The sequence below is a fragment of the Meleagris gallopavo genome, chromosome 1, assembly GCF_905368555.1.
Source record: "Meleagris gallopavo chromosome 1, MGAL_WU_HG_1.1, whole genome shotgun sequence".
Classification (NCBI taxonomy): domain Eukaryota; kingdom Metazoa; phylum Chordata; class Aves; order Galliformes; family Phasianidae; genus Meleagris; species Meleagris gallopavo.
This window is the reverse complement of record NC_139404.1, coordinates 75,508,942-75,525,635: the sequence shown is the minus strand read 5'-3', so window position 1 is coordinate 75,525,635 and position 16,694 is coordinate 75,508,942. Positions and strand designations below refer to the sequence as shown.

The following is a 16,694-nucleotide window of genomic DNA, read 5'->3' as shown; positions in this document are numbered from 1 at the left end:
AAGCTAAAGTTTGTACCACGTTTTACTTTTCCTTTCAGTAAGAATGAGTGAAAATGACCTTCGGATTTTTCAATTGGTAGAGATTTGCATTATCGTGTGATGCTTGTTTACACAGCATTCCTAGGGTAACGTAAATACTGGGCAGCTGTTATAATTTTATGTGTATCACTCTAAGCATCCTGAATGCAAATTTTTTGGGAAGAAGAGATCATAGGATTGCATTTAATAGTCTGTAGAGGAACCATAAAATCTTTTTTTCAGGCACTCAGGAAAAACAGAGGTAACTGGAGTTGGGATTAGACGTGTCATTTGATACTGTTGTCATTTTTTAAGACTGAGGAAATATGTATATTTTTATTTATAATTATTATTTTAATTTAAACTATTACTGTACTAATACAACATAAAGATAGCAGAAAGAGATTAATCTTGGCACCGGTTCCAAGCCATAGGTTAAACAGTTAACAGAGAAGGGACCATGTGCTGCAACAAACATTAGCACTCTTTCTGAAAAGAAATTTCTCCTAATATCCAGCCTGAAGCCAACATGACAGCACTTAAATTTAAACTGCAAAGTATATAGGGAAAGCATATAGGTCCCTTAGGTCTCTATGCTCATCTTCAATTTCCGTTGGTCCACAAAAGGAACCTTGAGTTATCTAACCCCGTCACCAGCTGTATTATGTGTTCCCTTAATTAAGAGGCGTGTATTTCATCATCCCTTTCCCCAGAATGACATGAACTCTTGTTTGCTTAAAATAATTCATATAGGAGGAAATGTGTATTTTAGCTACACACTGACATTGCTATGCTACATGCTTCACCAAGAATTATGACTTTTTTTTCCTTCCTAGTTATTGTTTCTGTAGTGTTGCCAGAATAACTCTAATAGTTGCTCTGCTTCTGAAGAAGATGGCACACTAGTGGTTGAAGTACTATGGGGACACGTTAGCTAACAACTACAAGCTGAAGTAGAGACAAATTATTTTAAGCACAAAAGAAATCTAAGAGCAAAAATACCAGTGGGAAAGAACCCAAAACAATTAAGCTTTTAAGTGTTTTACATGCTCATGGAAAATTCTCCCTTTCATCTTTGGGCCTGGAAATTAGATCATTTTAAAACTTGAATGCAAGTTAGAATTAAAACCAAATTTAGATCAATAACATGAAGCATAATATGACTGTAAGTACCCCAAAACAGAGATCTGAAAATGATGATTGTGTATTTTTATATTTTGAGAATCCTTGATGGAAAATGGAAACCTATCATGCTGTAATTAAAAATTTTTAAAAGCTCTTTTAGATCTTTGGATGAAACACAATATCTGCATTGTTAGCTGTTTGTACTGTCTGGAATTGTATGTTCAAATCCTGCTCAGCTCAGCCAGCCATTTAAACATGCTGTGATTTACTACAAGCAGAGCTCTCAAGCAAGGCTGTATAGTGTAGAGTTGTTTTAAAAAGTGCTAATAAAAACAAAATCTTAATATTCTACATGTGTTGTATGCAAGCATATTCATTTCATAATTTACAAGATGTTACTGTTTTTAATGGTCATGATTCCAAACTTACTTTCCAGTCTGCAAATAGTTAACAGCAACAAAGAGCTGAACAAATTGTACCCTCAGTGTCACCTATGCTCTTCCATGTCCTCCATTTGTTGGCACAACTGTTGCTTAAAAGTCAGTAATTCTCTTGGCAATGCACATGAAAAGAGAGGATACACATCATTGCGTCAGCTCTGATGGTTTTGCAATGTTATCATAAAACCACGGTGCCCAAGATTTAGCCTTTGGCAACTGCAGCTATGACCTTGATAAATATGGCAACAGATGTACTGAAGAAGAAAATGAGACTACTACAAATCATTTCCAAGAATAAAATTTCACTTAAAAATTGCAAACATAAATGGTATCATAGTATTGCTTATAGGGAAGATGATTTGGAAAAACCATAAAACTTTCAGGAAAAATAAATAATTTCAGAATAAAATCTTTAAATTACTTTGATGTAGTGGCATTGGAATAATCTTCTCCACAATAATAATCTTTATTAGCAATTTATTTTAATGGGTTGTCATTCAGAGGGCGGTTTGTCAGTACTGAAACTGTGGTTGAATTCTGTCTGGAGATCTTTTATGACATTTGCCAGGCACTGTCACCAAGATAAGGGTGACATCATCAAATGCAGCCATCACCATCTCATGTCCCCCGCCTAGAATCATGGCAATTAAGTGTTATCCCTCAGAGTCATTAACAGTAATAACAAGCAATAAGTCTATCCCTACAAATAAGGTGCTGACATGCAAAGAAAGAGCAGTTTATCAGAAGCCAGCATATTGAATAGGAAAAGCATGACATCCTTACACAAACAGCAGATGAGGAGCACTCTACCTTGCCATTCCTACTTTTACCTCAGTGACCCTGTGCACACCCACAGCCACAAAAGGGGCAAAGTTCTTTTCACGTTTCCTGTGAGCAGAACTGTAAGAGACCAGATAGTGCCAGTGCTGGGCCTACCTCCACTCCCATCCCACTGCTTCATTTTGTTCTTTTAGCTCTATCACTGCATGGAAATTGTCCAACAAAGAGAATCACTGTAACTCTTCTCCCCATATAGCTCACCTATGACACTCAACAGTGTGTATCAATAATTTGTTGTATTGAACTCCTTCCCATTCAGAGTATTTTGTGCCCAATCTGTGTTGCTCTTCCATCATAAAATACTCCTTTGCCCCAGCTGAAAACTTAAACTGCATGAAAGCAACAACAGTATCTACAGCAAAACAACCCCCAGAACTTACTCTGCTTCATTCTGGCTCTTTGCAATGAATGCTGATAGTGCCTGTAGGAGACTTCAGCCACAGAGCTACAGATACATCAGTCATCAGAGCACAAGCTCAGCAAGAATAATATGCCTTCGTTGAACAGGAGTTGTATGGTTTAATTTGAGTCAATTTCCAATTAAAACCGAACACTTCTAGCTCTAATGGTTGTGGACCAAATCTTCAACACAGTGAAAGTACAGCAAAACAAATAACTGAGTGTTGCAGACACAGTCCAGAAGAAAGAAGGAACCACAGATAGTAAGTCAGGGACTAAAGCTCAGAGTTTCTTGAGATCTTTGTTACCCACTTAAGGCATAGAAATTTTTACACCTCAAAGTATCATTCAGGTGCTGCCTAGCCCTGGGGCCCAAGGCATCTCTGCAAGCTAACACACTGCCTCTGTGCCTCCTGCCCACTTCACAGAGAGGCTGCTCAGAACTCTCACCTGGAAGCTCCCAGGCAATATAACCAAATTATGATCTCTGATCTACCTGTGGAGGAGGGAGGGCAAAAGCTTCTCCTTAAGATTAAGCAGAGCTTTCTGCTCGATGGCTGTTTCCAGGGGCTTAGGTATGCAAATGTCTGTGCTAATGGACATGACTCAACAGGGACCATTAAATGTGCAAATATTACGCATGCAAACATGGAAGCTGCAGTTTACCTTAGCTAGCTGGTACAATCACTCAACCTGATATTATCTTAGGAAGTAAAAGAAGCATAATCTGATAGTGATGTATTTATTAAGGACATAAATCCAAATAATATCAAGAATTTGTGCCTTTGTCCATACATTAACACACTACTGTTGCTATTAATGTTTATGTCCTTATTACAATGCTTTAGACCTCAGAGTATCATACAGAATGTATTTAAAGGATGTGGAGGTGCAACAGGTGGAAACTATTTCTGTTGATTAGAAACCAATTCTATACCGTATCATTCACTAACTGGATCTGGCTCCTTCAATCTCTGATTCATAAAACAGAAGAATTATAGTTGTCTCCCTACAGTAAGATAAGGATTATAGGCAGGTTGGCTGAAATCATAAATACAGGCAGCAGAAGATTTAGGATTACAGTTCAATTTATAAATCTGCAGCTTCTTCCTAGACTGAAGGTTACTAAATGGAGGAAACTCGTCAGCAGGGTTTGACATTCTATAATTTGTGGAATATGCCAGGCTTGCAAAATATATTAGATATTAGGAGGAAGTTTTTCACACAGAAGGTGGTGACACACTGGAACAGGTTATCCAGAGAGGTTGTGGATGCCCCATCCCTGGAAGCATTCAAGGCCAGGCTGGATGTGGCTCTGGGCAGCCTGGTCTAGTGGCTGGTGACCCTGCCTGCAGCAGGGGGGTTGAAACTAGATGATCATTGTGGTCCTTTTCAACCCAGGCCATTCTATGATTCTATAATTCTTTGATTCTATGACTACGCAGAAACACACACAGCATTTGTGGGACCCAAATGAAATGTAGATTAGTTGTCCTTTGAGCACATTCCTGTCTTTCAGATACAAAGTCTCCTAGAAGAATCTTCTTCCACTATTCAAAATACGTTCAAATCCCTTGTATAGAAATAATGACATCTGAACAGCTGCCATAGTGCATGGTGTAGAGGCCACTGCTTGATGTAGACTAGGTATAGATTACTCAAATTCCTCCTCAAAGTCTAAATGTAAAATGTTGTAAAACGTGAACAAATCAGAAGTTTCTAAAAAGTACCAATTATGTTCAAAATATTTTAAAATGCATGCAGCTAAACAGGTTACCTTGAAAAAAATGAGAATAAGAAGGCAATCCCTGCCACGAGCATGAACTGCTAAGAGACTCACTCACTCAGACACTTACAGCTGCCCACACAGTGTCCTGTTAGAGCATCAGAGAGACATGCACCAGCTGGCAAATGTCACAGGTGACCTACAGAAGATCCTTGCCCTTCTGGAGCACAGCAGCTGTGAGCTAGACAGTGGACTGCTGCACACCTGAAATGACACTGTGTATTTTCAAGGATCCTGAAACTTCAAGGGAAGAGGGAGGGGTGCTGATGAAACTGTCAACAAGCTCTAGGTCATCTCTAAGATGAATTTAAGCAAGGCTGAGTGAACAACACATCTGCTACCTTGATCCTTAATCTGTAACCTCACTGGTGAACACCATCACCACCACAGATCTTTTTCTGCAGTACCTCTGTGAAGATTTTCTTCAATGGATCACAGCCATGAATCAATGGATCACAGCTCCTCGAGATCTCCTGAGTTTGCTGAACTAAAACTCAGTATAAGAGGCACAGATCTGTTGCACGTTCCCTGAGTCAGTTGCTGCTGTCTTTATCCCCTGCTGATGCTTCCAGTTGATACCAGAGGAACTAGGAGCAATAGGGCTGAAGGAGAAATCTCCATGACATGAAATGCCTCCAACAGTTTGTCTTCTGTGTGCTTTTTAGCACAGCCAGTTCTCAAGCAAATCAACCTCATGAACAAACAAATGCTTAATGAATGGTGCCAGGGCACTGGTGAGTCAAAGGATGGAAAACCAGAAATAGGGAATGAATATCTCCTTTTCAAGCAGTGCTACAAAATGAAAACAAATCACAGAGAACAGAAAGCAGAAAACTCACATTATGTGGTACTACTTGGAGAAAAGGACTGCAGCTGTTAGTCTGCCTTGAGGAAATGATGACAGGAAATTAACAGACGAAACATCTTCCATCTCCTATTCCTAATCTGCCTGGGATTATTTCAGCACTTTATGAGAAGGAGTTCTCTTTCCTATTTGCAGAGCATATTAAGATAAGTATTCTGGTTTCTGACATACTCTCGTAAGACAAGTTAATGATGACAGCAACAAGTCAGCAGCCCCACTGCTTGAAGAACCCAGCATGCTGCTGTGAGAACCATTATGGTGCTGGAGGGACTTGCAGATTGAAGGCAAAAAGCAGAGAGAGCTTTCCTACAGCAGGAGTGATTTACTGTGATAGTTTAATGCTAGACTTTGCTTTGGGTTGCTCTTTAATATTTCTTGTAAGTTTTATATAAAGGAACCTAAAGCACCTTATTTCCCAGGATTTTAACTCAAAATATCAAATGCCTAAGTATGACACAACGAAAAAACAGAAGTGTCAGGTGTCAGATTCCTTCAAGTCAGAGCAAACCTTCTGTAGAACAGGGGGTGTCAACTCTTTGAAAGGGTAGATAACAGCAGGACAAGGGGAAATGCTTTAAGCTGAAGGAGAGAAGATTTAGGTTGGATGTCAGAATGTTCTTTACTATGAAAGTGGTGAGGTGCTGGAACAGGCTGCCCAGAGAGGTTGCGGATGCCCCGTCCCTGGAGGTGTTCAAGGCCAGGTTGGGAGGAGCCCTGGGCAGCCTGGTCTAGTATTAGATATGGAGGTGGTCAGCTCTGCCTGAGACAGGGGACTTGAGATTCATGATCCTTGAGGGCCCTTCCAACCAAGCCATTCTGTGATTCTGTGATCGTTTCTTTTCTTTTGTTCGAAATAAATTTTTTTTTTTCCAATTGTTCATGATACACATTGAAATCAATGGTCAAGTTCTATGAATTGTATATTTTGATTGCTCAGATGCAGCTGATGCATCTATTAACTATCTCTTAATTGTCATATATTGCTATTTTCAAGTAGTAAGAATAATCAGCAATGTTTATTAATAATCTGAATTAATAATATACTAAAATTTACACATACTATAATTTAAGGGAGCATTGTAGAGAATTTATTATTACTCACTACAGGCAATTTAATGCACTACTACTGTATTAAGCTGAAATAACTGTTTCCAGATGCTGACTACTCAGAACAGTCTCAGAAGTTATCAATTTGTGTGCACTATTATACAAATCATGCTTATAAAGGAATTCCTGCAGACAGTAACAGAGATATTGAGCTAATTTCAACAGATGGCAACAGTTTAACTGCAATGAGCAGTGTGTTGAGATAACTTATCTACTGTTTTGGTGGTGAGATGCTTCTTAGCAGATTGATTTTTAGCATCTATCTCAGGACTATCAGTATACCTTCCTAGTAGGCTCATAGCTATGGGGAAAACCGAATTCTGTTCCATGACTGTCCACAGGCTGCACAATAAGTTCAAGACTACACAGTCCCCTCCTTCCACTGATCTCCCACAGATTCCAAAAGGAAGCTTGTACAGAGATCAAAGGAAGAATCTGGGCTCTGTGTAGTAAAATAAAACTTTCAGTTGTTATTTTTTATATCACATTCAGAACTGGTCACTGGAAAGTGTTTCTTTTGCTAGAATTGCTGCCACTCTTGCTCCTATTTCTTTTTCTTTCCCCATTCTTCCTTTTTTATTCTGGCTTCTTTTTCTTCTCTTTATAGCTGTCACCACAAATTCCCATTCCCAGTCCAATATTGGGTGTTGGAATGGTTGTTGCTAGCTTGCAAAGTGCTACCATAACCACAAGCACCTGCATTCTGAGAAGTTTTGGAGAGCAATGGTTCAAACCCACCTCCAGAGTTAGGACACAGCACAACGGTCCTAACTCTCTGCATAGGAGAATATTGCAGAACTATATCTAGTATTTCACAGTTGTCCCCTGTCCCAACCACACGTTTTTCAAAAAGCAAAAATAAGAACCCAGGCACTTACTAGATGCTGTCCCATATCATACATTTACCCATGTGCTCAGGACGTTGTTCACTGAACTATTCAGAAGTAGTGCAAGACACTGTGTGCAGGGTAGACTAATATGTCACTGCCAATGCCCCCAGGCTAAATACAGGTGATTAGAAAGTGCCACCTGTTGAGATTTTCCCTCCAGTTCCAAACTGGATTTAGATGTGTAAAGCCAGTTCAGATACATGGGATCTAATTGTAAGATTGCAAAATAGAGAAGCGGTTGCCTAATGCTATGCACCACTGCAGTCAATTGAAACCCACTGAAAATGGTGGGCAAAAGGACAAGAAACTTCATGTCTTTGCTTTCATGTTTCTATATAGCAATTAAGCTTTAAAACAATTTCCCAGTTTTGGTATAGAAATTCCAGGGCGCTTTAAAAATACTTTTTCTAAATGAGACATGTCCAGTAAGACTGTTTGAAATGCTGTCCTTAATTTCACTTTCAAAACAGGAAAACTAAAAGGAAATGGTTTGCCCAAGGTCAGCATCCAAGTCCAGACCATATTCTGGAATCATCTTTAGAATGAAGTCACTGGACTGTACTGCACTCATTTGTGTTCTGCATACGCATGAGGAGACTGTGACCTCCCATGTTCTGTGAGCTGAGCAGTTCAGCTGCCCTGACTTTCTCAATTGAATAAAACCTGCAGTCAAGTGGAAGTACCCCTAATACCCCAAAAGAATGTTTTCGATACTAAAGCTACCACTCTGCCAGTGGCCTTCTCAGTCCACCTGAGTGTCAGTAATGCTCCTACAATCCTTGGCACAAATGAATGTAGGTAACACATTCCTCACTCTTTCAGTTAATAAGTGACTGAGAAAGCCTATCAACTTATGCAGAAGAGGTTGTTTGCAACCACCCGAACAGATGCAGATGCAATGGCAGCTTACTGCCAAGTTCCTACTGTCTCACTTGATATTTTTTCATATACTTCATAAGGTATTTCTAACAAGCTAATGTAATATCAAGGAAGCACTGCTTTTTGAGAATAGTGGAAAAAACATCAAACCTGGGATCTTCCATTCAGTCTTGAAGTTTGGCAAGGGAACTAACTGTACAACCTTCTCTATCATTATTGTTCTGCTGCTGTTTTGAGAACAACGTCAATTTTTTTGTCTGGATGCTACCCATTTCACCAATTATTGCTGAGACAGTTTGGTATGATGAAATAGGACACACAGAGGCACAGAGTTAGGATCATCCTGGTAAATACGTAGGTGAATCCAAATATTCCATGTGAATAGCCATCAGATCCCCACATCATTATTCAATAAACCTTGGCAAAAATATTCTTAATAATCATTCTGATCATATTCTTTCTCCTCACACAGCCAGAAGAAATGCATGGATCCGACATCATAACACTGAGGTCAGTGACCAAAACCCAGTGAATTCAATGGGAACGGAGCTGAATCCTGTCTCCAAGGCTAGAACTTGCATTTCTTGTTGAAATGAGAGCTCAGTTCTGCAGAGTGGTGAGGCAAGAAAGGTAGGACAGAAAGGGAAAGGAATCCACAGCTGCCCAGCCCCACCCTACATCAAGAATAGGAGTTAAGGGCTCTGACTTCCACTATTAACATAAACGCTCACAGGGACACTACCCTGCCTGGGAATTGGCCTTAGCAACACCTCACTAACATTCCCCTGACCTTGCCTCTCCCAGCACATCTTCTGTACGTGTACCTACTTGAGTTGGTGAAACTCGAGTAGGAGGCAAAAAAGTGCTGCCTGTGATGAAGCCAAGGCCCAAAGGGGAAACCAGGGAAGGATGTAGACATAGAGCCCTCCTCCTGTACAGCTATGACTGAGTGGCCATGATGGGGGAAGTAGGGTTACTGGTGCTGTCTCCCCTGTTCCTCAGAGCTCAGTCTGGGCTGCCCAGCAGGGGTAATTCTCGTCTGCACTGCACAGGAAGAACACAGAGACACTTTGGAAAGGCAGAATCTAACAGTGAGCAGGAGATCTGCACTTATAGTAGGAAAAACATCAGTAAAAATGGAAACACTTCAAACAATTGCATATATCAAAGAAATTCTAAAGATCATTCTGTTCCGTGCACTGAATGACACAGAAAAAGGAAAGACAAATCAAATGAAAACCACAAAAGAAAGTTAAATTACAGTAATGGAAAAGCCACCCAAGCACCAAAGGAGTAAAGAAATCAGTTTCTCATGTGAAATCTCCTGGAAATCACATTATGCAATTGGTACATTATGCAAAAATGTACCAACTACCAATAAGAAGACTTCCTGTGACACTCAAGATGATAACCAACCAAGTGTTTTTAAGAAGGGAGGAAACCAACCAGATGACAGTACTCAGTCAAAACAGATCATGAGTGTTTGCACATCAATGCCCAGAGTACAAGGGTCAAAGAGGAGTCTCCCAGAAACAAGGCAAAATGAATCTTTACTGCACAAGATCCTTCCTGCTACAAAAGGCAGCACACAAGGTAGCTTCTGTAGGGTTAAAGAAGTCCCAGTGCAACGTTTTTATTGCAGTAAAAAAGAACGGTTGGAAAAGAATCACGAAGAACACGTTGCTGAAGCTGGTCTGTGCTCCTCTAAATGGCAAGAAGCATCTGTGAATGAAATGTTTCTTGATTTTGAGTCAGTTACAAATTGTTAAAGAAGATGCTGAAGATGATAGGGCCAGTGATCTCTCTGATTCAGAAAGGATTCCCATTCCTCCATCTCCCTGCATGCCACCAGAGCTCATACTCAAAGCTGAAGAAATTGATCCAGTTTGTTTGGAACGTGTGCCTGATACAGGTTTTAAAGAGTCAGAATATTACTATCGAAACTTCCTGCTGCCCCCTTTTAACTCTTTTGAAGCAACTGTCCATCTTTGTCAATGTAGAAGGCAGATGTGAACTTTGACCAAAGCCAACTGGATTTCTTGAGAAATTCAGTGATCGCCTTTTGCAGTTTGGTGTGGCTGCAAATGCAGACTGTACAGAATGAGATAGCTAAGGAAGCCAAAGCCAGACTACAGACTGCTCCCAGCTCCATACGCACCCTAAAAAGCCCTGGCAAAGCATTGCTTAGCCCTTTGCCTAACAAACAAATGGTTCCCCAGGAAAGTGTTACAAAACTCCTCACATGCTATTCAGGTCACAGGGTAAATCCATACTGGGAAGAAAGTTGACAGTTTTATTCACATCCAGGTCACCTGAAACTATCTGAGAGAATGGGACATGCAATGTCTTCTCAGAGACAATCTGCTGAAGTAAGAAACGAACTGAAAAAAAACAACTACAAAGCAACAGCTTCTCAATATGCAGCCACCTGAGAAAAATTCTAAAATTGAAAGTGTTGGTAATATCAGATCCCCCCAGCAAGTGCCAGCATTTTATGGTTCAGCTGCTCCCATCAAAGGCTTAAAAACGTATGTACATAAGCATGTACAAACACAAGGAAAAATGGCAATGCTAACAATTACGTTCCTTATGAAAAAACAGCAGGGGAGAGAAAAATAAAAACAAATGGCACAAATTAGACACCACGGAAATTTAAGTGAAGAGTTGATTAGTAAATGTTGATGTTTCTTGACTGCTAGAAATCATTTGGCCAATGCAGAAGGGTCATGTAATCTTCATAGGAAGATCCTGAGAAAATACGTTCTTGATTCATGGTCCTATGATTCCATGATCATATCCTGTATCCGCAAAAGTCAGAATGAAGATGTTTGGGAAAGATTTGCTAGTTTTAGGAAAATTTATTCAGCTGTACAGTAACATTTGTTTTGTGGAGTGTTAGGTGGTCCCCAAACAAGCCCTACAAATCGGTATTGCTGTAAGCTGATTTCTATCGGGTCCACTGGAGGTGACATTTTCCCAGCACGTGTGACTTCAGCAAAACAACCTGTTGCTCTTTCCAGTTTTGTTACGAATTGCTGTTCTTCACCTCAGTATTATTTCTAGATAACTTCAGCCAGAGAAAACACCTCTGAGCTCTATGGGAACTTCTCTCTTCGCCTGATCCTAGATGTATCGGAAGCCACCCTGCCCCAAATTTGGGGAGGGGAGGCGTTGGGGTCCCTCTGTGCAGTTCCGTCTGCCTCTGGCACGGCTGAGCTCAGCTCGAAAGCCCCTCGCTCCCCGCCGCCCCCACCCCGCACCCCAAAGCCAAACCCGGCCCGGACGCGGAGCCCCGCCGCCTGCAGCCCCCGCAGCTGCGTCCCGACCCTTCCCCGCGCGCCCCCGGCCCCCAGGCAGGGCGGGCTGCCCCGGCTGCCCCGCTGTTCCCCGGCACCCTCCTGCCCCGCTCCGCGCTCACCTCGTCCAGCCGCCGGGGCTGCTCCTGCCGCCACCAGCTCTTGCCCTTACTCCGGCGCTGGGCAGGGCGGCGGCACCATCCCCCGCCGGCCCCCCAGCTGCCGCGGCGGCACTTGCAGCCTCACGGGAACCGGCGGCGAGAGGGGAGGAGGTGCGGGGGAAGAGAAACCCCTGGCCAGGGCCCCGTCCCAGCCCTCCCCGCCGCCTCCGGCACCCGGGCCCGCTCTCACGGGCCGCGCAGGCGGGGCGGGCGGCGGGGATCCGCCCGGGAGCACCCCGCTCCGCGGCACGGAGTGCGCCGATCGTGCAAGACCGGGCACCGCGCACAGCGAGCGGCGAGCCGGACGCCTGAGCGCGGCTCCGCCGAGTTTGGCGGCGGGGCCGAGAGGAGCAGCGACCAGCCGGCTGCTGTCCTTGCTCCGCACGGCTCCTGGTGCTCCGCGGGTACCCCGAGTTCGGAAGTACGCGTCGGGACGCTGCTGTGGGGAAGGAGACCGTCACCCGCTCCTTTTTCCACACCAGGGAAATGGGGTCGTCTTCCACTTTGCACGGAAAACCTCCTTCCAGCCTTCTGCTGTGCGTTGTTCCCCGCAACCTGAACCTGATGCGGTACAGAAGGTGCCCGAGACCTGTCGCTCCGAAGTAGACAATCCTCGGCTCTGCCTGTGCCGTGCTGTGTGGTGGTGCGCACACGTGTTCTTTGTTCACGCGAACGGGCAATTTATTTGGATCTTAAGAAAAAGAAATGCAGGAAAATAAAGAATCAGTATTTACTAGCACTTTTGCATTACTTTTCACATCCAAAGGTCAACAGTGATTGAGACCAACTTTGTCTTTTGGGATGTTCATGCAGTTTACATCTGAAGCTCATCTCTCAAGCTTACATCTGAAGCTTATATCTAAGTGCTTTTGTAGGAAATCTTGGCACACATAGCTCTTTATTCACATTCTGGAGCCATTCTGCAGCCCAAGCCCACTGGTCTGGATGTGTTCCAAGAACTTTAATTTTTTTTTCAGGATAATAATGTTGTTCAAGTTTCAATGTAAAGATGAGAGCACATGGTATTTCTTACCCCAGAAAGGTGACAGGAGATCTTCACTTCTGAAGGAGGCTTATAAGGCCCAGCTTTAGTAAATGACTGGTCCGTATATTACTGCAGAGGTACCAAAGCTCTTAAAACACCTAGATATTCAAACAGCTTTGCATGAATTGGGGTGCAGTTAATGTTGATAAACCATTGTGCTTATTTTCCCATTTCTTCTGCAGAACAATATATATTTTTAAAGAAATAGTTCATTATTTTTATGAGCTCTTACAGTGTAATTGGATAATTATAATAAAATGACCACCTCTTCCAGATTAAAGTAATTTTTTACAGATTGTAAAGGTGAATGAATATCTTCCTTAATTCTTATCTTGCTTAATTGGAGAAGGTTCTTGAGGAAAAGTTTACAAATGCAGAGAATTCACTACTAAGGTTAAACTAAACAGTATTCTTCTGTGGACCCGGGCAGATTTCACTGTTCTAGGCAGCAGTGTAAAGTATTACTGTTTTGAATCCTAAATCAAAATAATCTCCTCTTTTAAGAAACATTGGAGATATCTTTGTACACCACACTTTTGGAATCATTGCTTTCCAGGACTACACCACAGAATACAAAAATACCAACGCTTTTTAAAGGCTGTTCTCTGGTTGTGGAGAACCTGGAGGAGAAGAGTTGGTTACTGGGAGTAAATGCCTAGATTTAGTTATGTGGCAGAGACAGAAGTGATGGAAGAAAACAAAATCTTTAAAATGGGAAAGGATCCAGGCCAGATGTCACAGAATAATTGTGGTACCTTTCTGAACTTCATCCACAAAATCTGCCAAATACTGTATTCTCTGCTGCAGCAACCCCACTTAGCCAATGGTGGAAATTATGCTATGCATTTTCTGTGGCCCGGTATCTAAGACACGGTTATATCAAATAGCAAGCAACATTAAAGGTTTTATTTTTTGATTACTTGATTGCAGCTCCCCATTATCTACCATTTTGTTGTTTAGTGATTGCTTTTTTCCCTACAATAGTAGCAACAGAGCAAAAACTACATCTATGAGAATGGAGAGGCAGCTAGACAAGCCCAGAGGGTGCTGGCATAGGCTTGCTGGATAACTCATTGCTTCCTAGAGCTTAGCTACACAAGGTAAAGTGTTTCAGAAGATTTGAGTCCACATCTCCCTCTCAGCAAAGAAATAGCCTAAGCAATGAACCACATGAAGTTCCAGAGGAACAGTTACTTATGCTACCTTTTGAAACCCATACTGCCCTTTGTTCTGCTCCACATGGCTTAATTTAATCTGAAATTAGATGAGGCAAAAAGGAAGAATAAGTTCCTTAGACGCAGGAAACACTACTGTTTTAAGTCTTGTGCTCGTGACAGTGAATAATCTTTTTGACATTACCAGTCTTTCCAAGCCAGCCTCAGTAGTGACTTGACATTGAGAACTAGTTTCTATATTCCAGCTTCTCTCTGCCTTTGCTGTGTATGCAATATACACTTACTTATCATAACAGTATCAGGCAAAATCCATGTGTATTCTTTTTCTTATTTAATTCTGTGTTGATTATCATCTCATCATAGTACTAAATACCATTAATAACTCAGTGATTCAATACCTGTGAAAAAAGCAAACCAACAAATACTGAGGGCCACTTCTACTTCAAAACACCTGAGAGTGATGAGAAAAGGAATAAACAGAAGTAGAGAGAACAAGCAGCTGTTGGCTCCTTTAAAACTACAAGTGAAAAACACCTTTGAGTCTTTCCTGGACATACCACAAGCAGTCAAACAAAGAAAAGCCAGGAAGGATTTATTTGGAACACCAGATCTAAGAGAAAAGCGGAGGTGGCATGAGAAAAATTCCCTGGTTTCCAGTTGGTTTGATCACGTCTATTGCACTGTGGTCCTGGGGGTTTGCTCCCAAAGGTTGTTGTATTGTCAAGCAAGTTTGTCAATTTGTAGCAGGTCCTTTTTAGTGGAAAGACACCTGTAGTGTCGGGATATCCTTCAGGGAACAAGAAGGGGTGTCTCACAGAACAGGGAGAGTATTCAGAAATTCAGACACTCAGAAGTAGCTGCTCTCCTCATTTTGTTTGATTGAAGGGTTGGTCAGATTTCCCATTGTATGTCATCAGAGGCCTGGGCTTTTTAGCAACTCAGAGGCAAAGTGGGTTGGGAAAGAGGTGAGCGGCTGCTGTAAAGAATGGCTAGAGGAGATGGCTTGGAGCAGCATCTGTAGTCACTTAGACTTATCTGTGGATTTATGTTTATAGACGGAGCAGGGAATGTGCAGATGCCATGAGTTGATGGAGACCCACAGAGACATGGGGAGTGGGGAGGTCGTGTGGTGTACAGGACAGATGACAGCTTACAAGGCAGAATACTGAGGGTTGCTCTTTGCATGCAGGTATTTTGTTCTTATGTTTCTGGCCTCCAGTAGGTGTGAATGAGCTATGAATGCTATGTGGTAATGTGTAAAGTCAGATGGGCTAGCTGGAAAGTCTGATTTTCATTCTGGCAAAGCTTGTAGAGGATGCAGCTGTTACTTGTCAGATGGATGCTTAATGTGTTGAACCAATTGCCTGAAAAGCTGAAGTCCAAATTTGAGCCGCACTATCCATGGTTGAGTCTTGTGACCAGGGCTTGGTGTGCTGAAGAGTATTATACATAGAAAGCCTAAAACAGGCTATAGTTTATTTTGTTCTCTTATACATGTTCAGGGAAGTACCGGATAAGAAGAATGACCATGTCTGCCTCATCTTCTTGTATTGTCTTCAGTGCTAATAGAAGAAGCTGAACTGATAGTTTGGAGATAGCACTGTGAACACCAACAACCCAGAAGACTGGGGTCTTCTGTTGAACAAGCAGAACACCAAAGGGAAGGCATGCTCCTGGATCTGTCCACCTTTCTCATCTTTGGTTTTCATAGGAGAAAAGGATTTATTCAAGCCCTTCCGTTGAGAATGAATTATGGATACTCAGAAGGAACATGTGCAAGCTGAGATTTGACTGGAATTCAGAGAAAGTTTGAGTGTTAGGCTGTGAAGAAAATGCTAGAAAGGGGCTGGGACTAATAGTGGAGTGTGAAACTGACATACTTTGGCTGTGTCAGTGTGCCTGTATCACTGTCTAGTGGCTGTCCCATGGAACACAAGCCCCCTCACTGCAGCTAGACTTTATGGATGCACCACGTGCTCAAATAAGGAGTTCTATGTTTTTCAAGTCAAAATGCTTCTTCTCCTGCTGAGGATGATGAAGTCTGTGTATCTACAAACACGTGGCTCTTGGAGGATAGATGGTGTTGTTTTGGTCAGCATAGGAATGAAGAAAGGAACTGGCATTTGGTGCAGTTTCCTCCTGATGAGTAAATGCTGAAAGAACTAGATTGGTAGTACACTACCCAAAATGAAATCTACTGGTCCAGCTAGGAATGAAATATAAACAAGGCAAAATGTGAATTAAAAGCTGCTAGAGTGAGATAAAAACTGGACAAAATCAGCAGCTCTGTGGACTGAGGACAATCCAACAACAACTCCAGCCCAGCTCCATAAATGTTATTGAACAAGTCTCATGAAGGTGTGTCCTATGTGAATTAGCCTTAAACAAAGAGGACTAAAAATCTTAAGCCTGTTCCTTCTTGTTCCCTGCTGTCTTGGTTTAAAAAGTTGAAAAGTCATGATTAAGTTGGCTGAATTTGTTATTTAATATGTTTTATTTAGTTTGTATCTGTGATTTTTAAAATATTTTTCATATTTCTAAATAATGGTGACTGTTTTCATAGAAATTGGAGATGGAAGAGACCCAGTAAGTTCATAGCCAGTCCATCTCCCCTGCTGCCACGCTGAATTACTCTGTATGTACATTTTCCAGGACCACCTTCAAACTC

At 42.0% G+C, this 16,694-nt stretch overlaps 1 protein-coding gene and 1 pseudogene across 1 annotated transcript in view; one reads left to right on the top strand and one right to left on the bottom strand.

The window, feature by feature from the left end:
• Window positions 1-11,909, bottom strand: part of CASR (calcium sensing receptor) — a 71,012-nt gene extending 59,103 nt beyond the window's left edge. The window contains exon 1 of the mRNA XM_085234848.1: window positions 11,768-11,909. The gene's annotated coding sequence lies outside the window, so the exon portion shown is untranslated. The remainder of the gene's footprint in view (window positions 1-11,767) is intronic.
• On the top strand, window positions 8,831-11,128 carry LOC104913145 (protein FAM217B-like; annotated as a pseudogene).
• Window positions 11,910-16,694: the final 4,785 nt, after the last annotated feature.